The sequence below is a fragment of the Procambarus clarkii genome, chromosome 26 (genome assembly GCF_040958095.1).
Source record: "Procambarus clarkii isolate CNS0578487 chromosome 26, FALCON_Pclarkii_2.0, whole genome shotgun sequence".
Lineage (NCBI taxonomy): Eukaryota > Metazoa > Arthropoda > Malacostraca > Decapoda > Cambaridae > Procambarus > Procambarus clarkii.
Window position 1 is genome coordinate 45,948,709 of NC_091175.1, and position 12,006 is coordinate 45,960,714.

A 12,006-nucleotide genomic window follows, 5' to 3' on the forward strand; every position below is an offset into this window, starting at 1 on the left:
CGTGACATTAACACTAGAGTATCTATTCGTTTCATGCGGAGAAAAGGAGGGAATAAGCTGTTTGAGAGCGTTCAGACCTGCTTGAGTGACGTACACACTTCCAGGAAACTGAGGGAGACACGCTACACGAGAGGATTAGCTCATGACCTCAGGGAATACGAAGTACTTGACTGCTGTAAACCCTCTCGACAGTGTAATATGTCTGCTCCCTGGAAAGTACAGAAAATAGACGTCGAAATTGTACCCCTCAAGGTGAAAAAGATTCATCATGAACCGGGGCAATTACGGTGTTTGTATGGAAGCATGATATCTCGGTTACCAAGAGGCAACAGTTTACATGTATATTGCGACGGGTCGGTGGCGGAGGATGGCAGGGCCGGGTGTGGTGTCCTAATAAGGGATTATACGGAGTTTGGGACTGTGGACAGGATAATTGAACTCCGGCTTAGTAATTATATATCATCCACACAAGCTGAACTGCAGGCCATTCTGGCGTGTTTGGAGGAAGTACGTCATGACGACAAAAATGTTTTTGTATTTGTCGATAGCCGAGGAGCACTGGAGTCCTTAAACAGTCGAAACCCAGTCTTCATGTCTATAGTTGAGGACTGTAAGAGAAGAATAACTGAGATACAGCTAAAAGGTTATAGTGTGAAATTCATGTGGATTCCATCTCATGTTGGAATAGTGCTCAACGAGGTGGCGGATGACTTGGCCAAACGTGCCACATCAAAACCACAAGTTGACATTGAATGTGAATTCACAATGAGACAAATAAGAAGCAAAATCAGAAATATTCAGGCACAGGCAGGAGTGGAGAGGAGAGAGATAATGTATGAGAGAAGTCAAACCATGCAACACTACATGTATATATGTGAGTCAAAACACCCATTTCACTTATGGTAAAAGGAGAAATGCTTGGAGTGACTCTGTGTACATGCGGCTCAGGCTTGGGTACAAATATTACTGGGAATATGGGATAGATGTTCATGATAATGACACGAAGTGTAAACTATGTGGTATGTTAAGGTCTCACACCCTTGCCCATTATGTTCTTGATTGTCCGTTGATTAATGTGGCTAACTGCCAACAAACTCACCCTTAACATTGACAAAACTTTCTATATTCTGTTTGGCAATAAATCCTCTAATCAAATAAATCTCAAAATAAACAATACCCAAATTTGTAACAAATTAGATGGCAAATTCCTTGGCATTCTCATTGACCACAAGCTGAATTTCTAGGGACACATTCTAAACATATCAACAAAAGTTTCAAAAACTGTGGGCATTCTTTCTAAGATCAGATATTATGTACCACGCCCTGCCCTGGTGACTCTCTATTACTCCCTTATCTATCCATATCTCAACTATGGTATTTGTGCTTGGGGCTCTACTACCCAAAATCACTTACGTCCTCTAATTACTCAACACAAAGCTGCTATTAGGACAATATCCAATTCTGGCCCCAGACATCACTCGGTACCCCTACTCAAATCTCTGAATATGTTAGACATTAAGTCACTGCACATTCTCTCATGTGTATTATACATATATAAAACGCTAAACTATAATGCCAATCCTGATCTCAAAAGCTTCATAGAAGGTTGTAACAGAACCCATGAGCACCACACCAGAAATAAATACAGTTTTGATATTCCTAGAGTACGACTTAATCAAACCAGAAATGCTCTACAAATCAAGGGGCCCAGAATGTGGAATGACCTTCCCAACCATGTTAAAGACTGTACCTCTCTCAACCAGTTTAAGTTAAAAACGAAGCTATACCTAATAAATTCCATGTAACCCACCTTACCCCCCTGTTGTCAACCCATGTATGTTTTTTGTTTTTTTGTTTTTCAAATCAACGCTGTTTGAATGTAATTTTCTGTAATAATTTGTAATTGTATTTGTGCTGCTTTTTAAACAATGTTCCCCCCTCTTTTACCTCTATTTTTTATATGTACTCATCACATCTTTTCTTTTTACCCATTAGTTTTAAGCTTTAGTCATTAATGTTTTTCCTGCCCGAAACGCTTTGCGTAATAGTGGCTTTAGGCATTGTATGTACTAGCTCTATCTATAAAGCCAACAAACTTTGTAAATCTCTTTATGTATGTACCTTACCTAAATAAAGATTATTATTATTATTATTATGTATATAGAAACACTGAGATAATTAATTAAGGACTGTTCCTGAACAAATAGCCTGGATGTGTCACAACGGAAAGGTTGATGATATTCTTGAGAGATATAAGAATTTTGCACCAAGATTGTAATGTTTTGTTGAATTATCTGCAGGTGTCTTGCAAATTGTCTATACAGTATACCTAGGTCATAAAAGTATTTGTGTGTACGTCTGATAACATACTCCTTGTGAAGGAGGAAATGTATATGTTTACCTCTCAGAATGTTTGGCAATATGTTTATTTGTGATGTGTGTCTATGTATATATTAACACGTTGTACTGAATGGGGTGAGAATAGCTTGAGCTACCTCATCCCTTTGTGTGTATTTTACCTCAATAAACTTATTTCAATTTCAATTCAATTTCAATCCCACAGACTTAGACACATGTATGGCTGTGAAACTGTGTATGGCTGACTCCATACACAATTTCAAATGTAGATATGATAGAGCCCAGTAGGCTCAGCAATCTGTACACCAGTTGATTGACAGTTGAGAGGCGGGATCAAAGAGCCAAAGCTCAACCCCCGCAAGCACAATTAGGTGAATACATATTAACACATATCTCTCAGGCAGCTATCCAAACCTCTCTTCTCCTTTCACCAGTCAGCCCGGCAGATGTAATGTCCATCATACACTCCCTAAAAACCGAGGCAGGGAACATCAGTGAAATTCCGTCCATTGTATACAAGAGCGCCTCCCATGCCCTTGCGCCACCTATAGCTCTTTTGTTCAACAAATCCATAGAGTGTCATACCTTCCCTGATATCCTTAAAAAAGCAGGAGTAACGCCAGTTCATAAAGGAGGTAATTCGGCGGACATAAACAATTATAGACCAACATCAAACCTACCAATTCTATCAAAAATATTTGAAAAAATTATCTACAAACAGCTCTATTCCTACCTCGTAAAATTCGACATACTCAGCCCCTGCCAGTTTGGCTTCCGGTCCCAAAAGAGCACCAATGATGCAATCATTAATCTCCTTGACGTAATCTACTCAGCCCTTGACAAAAATGAATTTCTGATTGGACTCTTCATTGACCTAAGAAAAGCCTTTGATACTGTTAATCACAATTACCTCTTACATAAACTCCATCATTATGGAATCAGAGGCCTTGCTCTGGACTATATCCGATCCTATCTTAGTGACAGACACCAATATGTAACCATCAATGATACAACCTCTTCCACTCTACCAATAACCGTTGGAGTGCCACAGGGCAGCATCTTAGGACCTCTTCTATTTCTTATATATATCAATGATCTGCCTAATGTCTCTAATATTCTTAAACCTATACTGTTTGCTGATGATACTATACCTCATCTATTCAGACTCCAACCCACATACACTAAACAATGTTGTGAATAATTAAGTTAAAAAAGTCTACTTATGGATGTCAACTAACAAACTAACACTAAACATAGAAAAGACCTACTACATCTTATTTGGAAGCAAATCATCGAATGCAATTCAGCTACAGATAGACAACATTAACATTAGTAATAAAAATGATGGAAAGTTTCTTGACCTATTCCTAGACAAGAGACTTAACTTCAGCACCCACATTCAACACATAACGAAGAAAGTCTCTAAAACAGTTGGTATACTCTCTAAAATCAGATATTATGTTCCTAACTCTGCTCTCCTCTCACTATATTATGCACTAATCTATCCCTATCTGAATTATGGTATCTGTGCATGGGGGTCAGCCACTGCAAACCACCTCATGCCCATCATCAACCAGCAAAAATCTGCTATCAGAATTACAACAAACTCTGCTTTCAGACAACACTCAGCTCCCTTGTTTAAATCCCTAAACTTGCTAAATATTAACTCCCTCCACACATTCTCTTGTGTCGACTACATTTACAAAACCCTGTTCTTAAATGCAAATTCTGCTCTGAAGCTCTCCCCGGACAGATGTAATAGGACCCATTATCACCACACCAGAAATAAATATCTCTTTGATATCCCCAGGGTCAAACTTAATCTGTGTAAACACTCTATGCAAATAAAGGGACCCAGTCTATGGAACTCACTCCCTAGTGAATTGAAAAGCTGTCCAACTTTTGCCCCATTCGAAAACAAAGCCAAAAAGTACCTAATTTCATCTTCGTAGTTTCCCACAATGAGCTTTAAATTTGCTTTGTATCTAGTGTTACCAAATCTCCCAATCTTTATGTACTTAATCCAAACAACTCTCTCATTGTGTTCATTGCTGTCTTCTTTTTATGTGCTTTTGTGCAAGCTATATACTGTATTGTGCCTACTAATTTTTGTTAACTACCATTCAAGCTGTCATTGCAATCAATCTGAGCTACCTATGTGCCTTAATATACCTACAAATTTTTCTCATCTTATTTTTTTTCTTGCTATGTATCTGTTATCATTTTTATAAATTTTGCTAGTATTTACCTACTTAAAATTTTCTTAGATTTATATTCAGATTCAGATTCAGATTCAGATGTTTATTCAGGTAAGGTATATACATACAAGTGATGTTACATTAATGGATTGATATATAGATAGAGCTAGTACATACAATGCCTAAAGCCACTATTACGCAATGCGTTTCGGGCAAGAAAAACATTAATATCTAGAACTTAATACTAATTGAGCATAAAGAATAAAAAGTGTTGAGAACAAATACAAATAAAGATAAAAAAAAAGGGGGAACATGACTGAAAAAGCAGCACAAATACAATAGGTTGACAAACAGTGTTGATTAAAAAAAAAGAAAATAACGGACATGGGTTGACAATAGAGGAGTGAGGTAGGTTACAGGGAATTTATTAGGTAGTGTTTAGTTTTTATCTTAAACTGGTTGAGAGAGGTACAGTCTTTAACATGGTTGGGAAGGTCATTCCACATTCTGGGCCCCTTGATTTGTAGAGCATTTCTGGTTTGATTAAGTCGTACTCTAGGAATATCAAAACTGTATTTATTTCTGGTGTGGTGCTCATGGGTTCTGTTACAACCTTCTATGAAGCTTTTGAGATCAGGATTGGCATTACAATTTAGCGTTTTGTATATGTATAGTACACATGAGAGAATGTGCAGTGACTTAATGTCTAACATATTCAGGGATTTGAATAGGGGTACCGAGTGATGTCTGGGGCCAGAATTGGATATTGTCCTAATAGCAGCTTTGTGTTGAGTAATTAGAGGACGTAAATGATTTTGGGTAGTAGAGCCCCAAGCACAAATACCATAGTTGAGATATGGATAGATAAGGGAGTAATAGAGAGTCACCAGGGCAGGGCGTGGTACATAATATCTGATCTTAGAAAGAATGCCCACAGTTTTTGAAACTTTTTTAGATATGTTTAGAATGTGTCCCTGGAAATTCAGCTTGTGGTCAATGAGAATGCCAAGGAATTTGCCATCTAATTTGTTACAAATTTGGGTATTGTTTATTTTGAGATTTATTTGATTAGAGGATTTATTGCCAAACAGAATATAGAAAGTTTTGTCAATGTTAAGGGTGAGTTTGTTGGCAGTTAGCCACAGATGGACTTTATTTAGCTCAGTATTTACTGTGGCATTTAGAGCAAGGGGATCAGGACTGGAGTAAATGAAGGTTGTGTCGTCAGCAAATAGGATTGGTTTGAGGTGTTGGGAGGCATTTGGAAGGTCATTAATGTAGATGAGAAAGAGGAGAGGGCCAAGTATGCTGCCCTGGGGAACACCAATGTTGATGGGTAGGGTGGGAGAAATTGTATTATTCACAGAAACACATTGGAGCCTGTCAGTAAGGTAGGATTTGAGGTATTGTAGGGAGTGTCCTCTGACACCATAATGATGTAATTTAAGAAGAAGGTTTTGGTGGTTGACAGTATCGAAAGCTTTACGCAGGTCCACAAATAACCCAACAGGGAACTCATTTTTATCAAGAGCTGTATGAATCGAGTTAAGTATACTAATAAGTGCATCGTTAGTGCTTTTTTTGGGCCTGAAGCCATATTGGCAAGGGCTAAGTATATTGAGTTTGGCTAGATATGAGTAAAGCTGCTTATAGATTAGTTTTTCAAAAATTTTTGACAAGTTTGGCAGGATTGATATAGGTCTGTAGTTGTTAACATCTGTGAGATCACCACATTTGTGGACAGGCGTTACTCTCGCTTTTTTTAGAATATCTGGAAAGGTTTGGAGTTCAAGTGACTTGTTGAAGAGCAAAGCAATAGCAGGGGCTAAAGATCTGGAGGCTTTTTTGTAGATTAAAGTTGGTATCTCCTCAAGGGCACCAGACTTGGTTTTAAGGGAAAGGATTATCTCATTGACGTCAATGGAATTAATAGGCTTTAGGTACAGAGACTGGGGATAGTTCCCTGTCAGATAGTCCTTAATGTCAGTACTGGAAGATGGAATATCATTAGCAAGGGATGAACCAATGGAAGAGAAGAACCTATTGAACTCAATAGCAGAATCAGAGGCTGAAAGCTGACCATCGTTATTAGACAGGAGAGTCGGTTTGTTATTTAAAGACTTCTTTGATCCCAATATTTGTGAAATTGTTCTCCATGTTTGTTTAATGTTGCTCTTTATTTGGGTAAATTTATCTTCGTAGTACTTAGTTTTGGCTCGTCTAATTATCTTAGATAGCAATAATGAGTAATTCTTTGAGAATTCTTTGGAGACAATCCCTAACCTATACTTTTTCTCAAGGTCATGTTTTTTATTAATAGATTTAAGTATTCCCTTTGTAAGCCAGGGATTGTTAAGCCTTTTGGTTGTGACTTGTTTTGTAAGCATAGGACAGTGGGTATTATAAAGGCTAAGAGTTGTTTGTAGAAAAGATTGCACTGCTAGGTTGATGTCCCCTATGTTACCTAACTCGGACTCCCAGTTGACATTATCAGCAGCAGTTATAAAATTGTTTATAGCAGTTTCATTGTGCAGCCTAAAGCTTAACTCCCTTGTTTCTAGAGGTGGTTTGCTAATGTTAGTTAAGAGAAATGTGGGGTAATGGTCTGTAGTGCTATCGGTGATTATACCTGAAGTAAGCGGAGAGGTTATATTTGTCCAGATGTGATCTAGAGTCGTGGCAGTGCTATCAGTGATTCTAGTAGGTCTAGTGATTAAGGGTATGAGGAAGCAGGAATTCATACAGTTGAGGAAGCTAACAGCAGTAGTACACTATATATATATACAAGAAGGTACATGGACCTGCCCGAAACGCTGCGCGTACTAGTGGCTTTACAAGAATGTAATTACTATGCTATGTATCCTCACAATCCCAATGTACCTTCTTGTATATAAATAAATAAATAAATAAATAAATAAATAAATAAATATATAACACTGCAAACCAGCATGACAGGGCGGAGCTCATCGAAACCTTTCAAATACTAAACAATTTGGACGATGTCGATCTGGACACTTTCTTCAAAAGGTCAGATTCTCGGGTTCGAGCTCAACAAGCCTCAATGTAGGACAGAAAACAGAAGATGCTCTTTCACCCGTATGGTTGTAAACCCGTAAAACAGCCTACCCGCCAAAGAGTAGGTAAGGTAAACGCCAAATCTGTACTGGGTTTTAAAATACAGATAGAAAAGATCGTCCAGGCAAATGGGTAGAACCTTTAACAAGCCGCCAGCTTCCTGTCCTCGTTGAGGCCACCAATATTAGTGGCTTTCAGGTAAATTAAACTTCAGCAAAGATCAGTAGCCAAAGAAAATGGGAAGAGCGACGTGGCGAGTAAGCGAGCGAGCGAGTGACGTCATCACAACAAAGGTTGCTATACACGTCTCCACGACTCGTGAAGTTCGCCTGTCTTAATAATAATAATATAATAATAATAATAATAATTTTTATTTAGGCAAAGGTACATACATAAAGAGATTTTACAAAGTTTGTTGGCTTTATAGATAGAGCTAGTACATACAATGCCTAAAGCCACTATTACGCAAAGCGTTTCGGGCAGGAAAAAACACTACTGACTAAAGCTTAAAACTAATGGGTAAAAAGAAAAAAATGCGTTGAGTACAAATAAAAATAGAGGTAAAAGAGGGGGGGAACATTGTTGAAAAAACAGCACAAATACAATTATAAATTATTACAGAAAATTACATTAAAACAGCGTTGATTTGTAAAACAAAAAAAAAAAAACAAAAAACATACATGGGTTGACAATAGAAGGGTAAGGTAGGTTACATGGAATTTATTAGGTATAGCTTCGTTTTTAACTTAAACTGGTTGAGAGAGGTACTGTCTTTAACATGGTTGGGAAGGTCATTCCACATCCTGGGCCCCTTGATTTGTAGAGCATTTCTGGTTTGATTAAGTCGTACTCTAGGAATATCAAAACTGTATTTATTTCTGGTGTGGTGCTCATGGGTTCTGTTACAACCTTCTATGAAGCTTTTGAGATCAGGATTGGCATTACAATTTAGCGTTTTGTATATGTATAATACACATGAGTGAATGTGCAGTGACTTAATGTCTAACATATTCAGAGATTTGAGTAGGGGTACCGAGTGATGTCTGGGGCCAGAGTTGGATATTGTCCTAATAGCAGCTTTGTGTTGAGTAATTAGAGGACGTAAGTGATTTTGGGTAGTAGAGCCCCAAGCACAAATACCATAGTTGAGATATGGATAGATAAGGGAGTAATAGAGAGTCACCAGGGCAGGGCGTGGTACATAATATCTGATCTTAGAAAGAATGCCCACAGTTTTTGAAACTTTTTTTGATATGTTTAGAATGTGTCCCTGGAAATTCAGCTTGTGGTCAATGAGAATGCCAAGGAATTTGCCATCTAATTTGTTACAAATTTGGGTATTGTTTATTTTGAGATTTATTTTGAGATTTATTTTGAGATTTATTTTGAGATTTAAAGACCTGTGTCCACAATACCCGCCAAATTGTTCCTCCCACAGTACTCTCAGGACACTTGTGGCAGTGTAAGTGTGTAGTGAGGCCACACCACTGAAGACATTGAGGATATACCACGAGGGAGAGACAAAACTGTTGAAGGAAGGAGTCACTGGCTCCACCTGACCACCTTGTTCCTCGCACTCTCATCATCCACCGTAAGTACTGGAGTACTTTCTGCTCCACCATTGTCTTACACCTCAACATGCAATTGTTGGGGTGTGGAAATAGGCCTATGGCATTGTTGGGGTGTGGACATTGGTCTATCGAATATGATAATTTTTATAATAATAATAATACGAAAATCCACTGGGACTGTGTGGTGTTGCAAACCAACAACCAAGGCATTGCCAGTCGCATACTCTACCACTGTACCACCACTGACTTCCTAAAAGTTTTATAATCGGATTTCTACTGATAACACAGGAAGTCTGTGATATCCTGATATCACAGGAAGTCCTGAAGCCAGTCCAAATTTTATGTAAGACCCCTAAGCACTCAGGTGAAGGATAAAGTACTGTAGTTCAACACTGTATGCACAACTTCAGATACACAGAAAATCACACTAAGGTGATATACATCAATGAACAATCCACTGAGGCTATGAGGTAATGCAAACATTGCAGGTTTGCCTCATCTCACAGCCCGAGTGAATTTTCTCATTGATGTATATCACTTTTGTGTGATTTTCCGTGTGTAAATAATAATAATAATATTATTATTATTTATTCAAAAGATTGTGTGTACAAAGAACATCAGAGTATTGTTCAATGAAGAGACAGGAGTTACATATACTAATGAAGCTACTATTATGCAAAGCGTTTCGGGCAAAAATTATTAATAATATAAAAATTGTTTAATTAATGTTGTGACGAGGTAAAACACTTAATACTATTAGAGTAGTAAGCTAACAAAATGAGAGTGTTCCAGGAAAATAAAAAATTAATACAAAGAAGATGATACTTAAGGATGACAAGCATAGACTATTACATTATGGAGTCAGAAGTTCTAGCAACAGTACAGTAGTTTATTTGCATTAATTATAGAATGGAAATACAAGTTGTAATTTAGAAAAGCAAGTGAACTGCTCCTCACAACATTTTTTTTTTAACAAATCAGAACATAGAGTAACATACTATAATTTAAGGTTAATGGGGCCAACACTTACAAATAACGAAGATCATAAAGGACACGAGTAAACACTTTATCAAAGAAATGCATGAAATTAGATGACATTAAATGTTGACAGTAAATATAGAAATTAAATGAGTAATACAGTGTGTCCTCGGCTATGGGGCATAGCCGATTTATTCCAGTGTGGAATTCGTTCCATCCGTTCGGCCCCAGCAACGCCCTTTCCCCTACCCCCCCCCCCCCCAAAAAAAAATACAATCACATTAATGCATATGCCAGTACACATTTGCCTTATGAAAAATTTAAATAACAAAGAATGTATATTGAAATGAAATAAACTGATATGGCACGTTGCAGTACTGTACTTACCTTACCAGTTGAGTTGTAATTACCTAAATGCAATTACCTAAGTGTAGTTACAAGATGAGAGCTATGCTCGTGGTGTCCCATCTTCCCAGCACTCTTTGTCATACATATCACGCTTTGAAATTACTGATGGTTTTGGCCTCCACCACCTCACCTAATTTATTCCAATTGTCTACCAATCTGTTTACAAAAGTGAATTTTCTTATATTTCTCTGGCAGCTTTGTTTCGTTAGTTTAAATCCATGACCTCTTGTTCTTGAAGTTCCGAGTCTCAGGAATTCTTCCCTGTCAATTTTATCGATTCCTGTTACTATTTTGTACTTGGTGATCATATCACCTCTTTTTCTTCTATCTTCTAGTTTTTCATATTTAATGCCTCTAACCTCTCCTCATAGCTCTTGTCCGGTCCGTCTAATTACCACAAGCTACACAAGCTTCACAAAGCTTCAGAAAGCTTATGTTAGTAATGAATAAATATGATATATTTACTCATTATAATGTTGGTGCTGAATGTACAACACGAGAAAACATAATTTTAATCTGAAAAAGTATATTTTTGTTAAGAAATTAGATGAAAATAAAGAGCTGGTGACGCCAAATAAAGTCGACGATCCAAGCGTCGGTTAGGTTAGGTTTGGTTTGGTTAGGTTAGGTTAGGTTAGGTTAGGTCAGCCTAACCTAACATATCATATTTATTCATTACAAACGTATTGCCAGGAAGCTTTGTGAAGCTTGTGTAGCTTGTGGTAATTAGACAGACCCCTCTTGTCCTTTACTTCTGGGAGTCACTTAGTGGCATGTCTTTGCACCTTTTCCAGTTTGTTGATGTGCTTCGTAAGTTATGGGCACCATACAACTGCCTCATATTCCAGCTTTGGTCTTACAAAAGTCGTGAACAATTTCTTTAGTATTTCACCATCCATGTATTTAAAAGCAATTTTGAAATTAGAAAGTGTAGCATAGGCACCTTGCACAATGTTCTTAATGTGGTCCTCAGGTGATGGTTTTCTATCTAGAACCACCCCTAGATCCCTTTCTTTGTCAGAATTCTTTAAAGATTTCTCACATAATTTATAGGTTGTGTGGGGTCGATGTTCTCCAAATCCTCATTCCATAACATGGCATTTATTCACGTTAAATTCCATTTGCAAAGTATTGCTCCATATACTTATTTTGTCCAGATCTTCTTGAAGGGCATGACAATCATCTAGGTTTCTTATTCTTCCTATTATCTTAGCATCATCAGCAAACATGTTCATATAATTCTGTATTCCATCTGGTAGATCGTTTATGTAAACAATAAACATTACCGGTCCAAGAACTAAACCCTATGGTACTCCACTTGGGACATTTCTCCAATCCGACACATTGCCTTTGATTACGGCCCTCATTTTTCTATCAGTTAGGAAATTTTTCACCCATGTTAGAAGCTTACCTGTCAC

At 37.6% G+C, this 12,006-nt stretch overlaps 1 protein-coding gene across 1 annotated transcript in view; it reads left to right on the forward strand.

Moving 5' to 3' along the window:
• Positions 1 to 9,029: 9,029 nt before the first annotated feature.
• LOC138368788 (tripartite motif-containing protein 5-like) overlaps positions 9,030 to 12,006 on the forward strand; it is a 73,841-nt gene continuing 70,864 nt past the window's right edge. The window contains exon 1 of the mRNA XM_069331484.1: positions 9,030 to 9,222. The gene's annotated coding sequence lies outside the window, so the exon portion shown is untranslated. The remainder of the gene's footprint in view (positions 9,223 to 12,006) is intronic.